Source organism: Haematobia irritans, chromosome 4 (assembly GCF_050003625.1).
Source record: "Haematobia irritans isolate KBUSLIRL chromosome 4, ASM5000362v1, whole genome shotgun sequence".
Lineage (NCBI taxonomy): Eukaryota > Metazoa > Arthropoda > Insecta > Diptera > Muscidae > Haematobia > Haematobia irritans.
The window spans coordinates 222245549-222249690 of NC_134400.1; positions in this window are offsets into that span (position 1 = coordinate 222245549).

The following is a 4142-nucleotide window of genomic DNA, read 5'->3' on the forward strand; positions in this document are numbered from 1 at the left end:
AGTAACGCAATGCTTGAATGATTACAGACCTCTGGCAATAATAAAATTTCTACTATTCAGTTTTTCCTCAGAGATGCTGATACTACCGCCGTTGTCTTTGTATAAATAGAGACCAAAAGGATATTTTAGTATGGAGTGTACAACAAAGAGACTGGCCTCAACATTGAAGGGGAAATCCTGTTTTTGATAATTGGCTGAAAACCGAAAAATTGAGAGTTAATGGAACTCAGCACTCAAAGGACAACAAAATGTTTCCTTGCTATTCTGTGGCCTTTTGCATGTTGAGAACATGGCCGCAAAATTTCTCCTTCATTGTTATGAGTATTTTTGGGGAGTTTACCATGGCCGACCCCATGCAAGGGATATTCCCAAAAAAGGGCACATGCGCTTTAGCCATTACGGATCCATTTCAAATTAAAGCAAAACAAACTAAGGGTGTTTTGCTTCTTTCTTGTTGACGAAACAAAAAAAGTGTGTTTTCTGTTTGTCAATAGAAAGAAAAATCTTTAGCAAGAAAGATTTGTCTTCTTCTTTGAAAACTTTGAATGCAGAGGGACTCCTATTTCGTTTTCTTTGGCTCTTTAAAGGCAAAAAAGAAAATGCTATAGAATTTAAAATTTCCTTCTCTTTGAATGGCTTGAATTGTCTGTTGTAGGACTCACTCTTCCATGCCCTTTTGACACCAGTTACAATACAGAAAGAACTCATGTTCCATCATGTCATCGCATATGTAACTGACATAATTTACTATATATAAATGGAAATGTATATATGTCTTCATCTACACTGAGCAAAAACAAAACTGGGTAAGGACTATTGTACCAAAACATTTTTGTAGAACTATTCAATGTTTGTCCGAAATTGCACAGATCTTTGTAATTTGAGCAAAAAATTTCGGCAACATAGTCCTCTTAAAAGTTCTGCACCAAACACAGCTTCAAATCCATTAATGAGATGGCTGAGCAGTTGAGCAGTTAGTCACCTAATATTAGTAGCTTGTCGCAGGGGCGTGCGAGGGTATGGCTTCCCATATTCACTGAAAAGAGTAACCAACACAAATTTCTTAGAAGTAATGAAATTTTATTTAAAAGAAACTCCTTGGGTTTGCTTTAAAAGAGTTTTCATTAAATTTAGGATATGAAATTTGTGTCCGTCCCTTGAAGGTATATATGACTTTGAAGTAAATTAAATAAATAGAAATGATACTTAAACTAAATGTGATATTGAATCTTAGGATTAAAGATAAAACCGCTTCAAATATAGGAAAATATTTATATTGAGGAGTTTGCATCTTTGACAAAAGATATTCGCCTTTATTTTTGAAGCATTTTTGTAAGAGCAATAAAATTATAAAGTTTTTACCCTTAAAAGAAAACTTCGTTTATCAAAAAAATTTCGCCTTTCAGTCCTATGTCAAGTCCGAGTAAAATTCATTGCAAACGATCCAAATTTGCACTACTCCCGGATCAAAGGATGAAGACCCAAACTACTTTTTTGGAAGCTATTTTTATGCTAGAATATAAATATGACTCCGCTAAACTGCCATCTCACACTGTTAAGATTTATGCGCGGAAATCTTATAATAGTTACACCAAAATCAACATGCCCGGTTCGACACATTTTGTCTATACACTAAAGATTTTGGTATTGATTCCGAGCCAAAGAAAATGAGAACTGAGGTAAGGATACTTTTTGGAAAATATTCTCCTTTAAATTTGAGTTTTGCGTACTTGAATTTAGGAAACAAATTTTAATTTATTCGTCTAGTTAGCCTTTTTCTTCATGAGCTATCAAAGTCCGATAAACACGTATTAATGACAACATACATTTCCAAATTCAGACTCGACTTCAAGTAGAAATTATGCTATGTTTCAAGTAAAACACGTCTTTAAAACAAAGTTTTGGAAATTTTGATGGAATGAATTTTTGCGTTTGGACTTTTCCATGAATTTTGAAAAATGTTACTGAATAATTAAAGTCAAGTTGGCCTTATTTATCCTTTCAAGAACATGTATTTAAAGATTCCCATTTTTAAGTTAATTCACCTAACTATAAGGACAAAAAGACTACAATGAAAAGTTTATCGAAAAAGACTACAATGAAAAGTTTATCGAAAAACAACTTTATATCAGAGAACTGCGTCTTCTATGCTAAGCAAAATTCGTATTCGTATTTTAGGGATATGGAATCTTTGGCCTCTCGACAAAATTTTTTCAGTGTACGAATACGTTAAGCTCAAAATTAAAATAGAGTCACGATAAGCTTTTATGATTCTTATAGTTTTCAAAATTTTTTATGGTAATAAAAATTGACCTTCCCAAATGTGAAAAGAATAAATAAATTTTAAGAGTGCCAAAAATCGATGTTTCAAACATTTGACAAAGTTAAGCAGTGGACATTTTTCTCATTACAATTCTCAAAATTCTGCGCCTTTATGTGAAACAAATATAGCTGATACTTTGAAGCTTTAGAGATACAAAAGAGGGAATTTTGAATGAGAATGGCTTGAAAAATCGGGCGTCCCAAATTCTTTCATTTTTGTCTACGTTTCAAAAACACTCTGTATCTTGATACCAAGAAATACTTAAATGGTAGGACGGATAGACAGAGAGGTTTAAATCGATTCTGGAGGTGATATTAAGCCGACTAATACTGCCAACATAACTTTCCAGAGCATTTGCTTAATCATTCATCCTAAACCCTCTAAAGTGCAATTTTTTTGGGAGCTTATGATACAAAAGCAAGAAAATGAAACAAGAAAAAAATATACGGCACAATCCAGTATATGCTGCTAAGTCTCTTGTAAAGTTTTAACAAAGTTTTGTTTTTATTTTAGCCGTTTTTATACCCTGCGCCACACTGTGGAACAGGGTATTATAAGTAAGCAACACCCAGAAGGAGACGAGATGGACACATGGTGTCTTTGGCAATAATGCTCAGGGTGGGCTCCTGAGTCGATCTAGCCATGTCCGTCTGTCCGTCCGTCCGTCTGTCTGAGAACACATTTTTGTGATCAAAGTCTAGGTCGCAGTTTAAGTCCAATCGCCTTCAAATTTGGCACAAGTTCCTGTTTTGGGTCAGAATAGGACCCTATTGATTTTGGAAGAAATCGGTTTAGATTTAGATATAGCTCCCATATATATCTTTAGCCCGATATGCACTTATATGGACCCAGAAGCCAGAGTTTTATCCTGATTTGCTTGAAAATTTGCACCAGGAGAACAATAAGTACTATAGTCAGGTGTGCTAAATTTTATTGAAATCGGTTCGGATTTAGATATAGCTCCCATATATATCTTTCGCCCGATTTTCCGTCATATGACCACAGAGTTCAAAGTTGTAGTCCGATTTACGTGAAATTTTGCACATGGAGTAGAACTAAAATACTAAGTATGCATGTCAAATTTGGTTGAAATCGGTTCAGATTTCTATATAGCTTCCATATATATGCTTTTCCGATTTGGGCAAAAATTACCAAAATAACCAAATTTTTCTTGTAAAATCGCCACTGCTAAGTCGATTATGCTTCGATGGTTCAGATTAAAATGTTTCCCATATTTATTTTTTACTAACATAGTGTACCATCCCAGGGCATTAGCCGACTTAAATATTAAGTCTATAGATTATAAATTTTGTTCAGATGGAGTCAGATTTAAATGTATATATTTGGGACATAAACCTTTATATATACCACCCAACACATTTGACGGATTTCATATAGTATCGAAAATGTGGATTTACAAAGTGGTGCAGGGTATAATATAGTCGGCCCCACCCGACTTTAGACTTTCCTTACTTGTTATTGTCTGTAGTTGTGTTTTACTAAAAGCTGCCCTTTACATATCAAAGAAATAATTAAGTATTATTTTATTCTCCGTGTAATAAAATACTCAGTATATGTATATTTGTAAGTATGAATACTTTTAATCCTTTTTTTATTCACGCGGTCTTGTGGTTCTACCGCGGAACCTTCGTATATCAGACATACCAACATGCTAAATGCTACTGCAAATTTTCCCTTTTCCGTTTCCTCTTGTGGTATCAGTTTCTTCCGTTTCCGTTTCCCTACTTTGCCATCATCTTTCATCGTCTATTGTATTGGTTTCGTATGAACAGCTGATAATAGTCTTCTAGCCTTTACA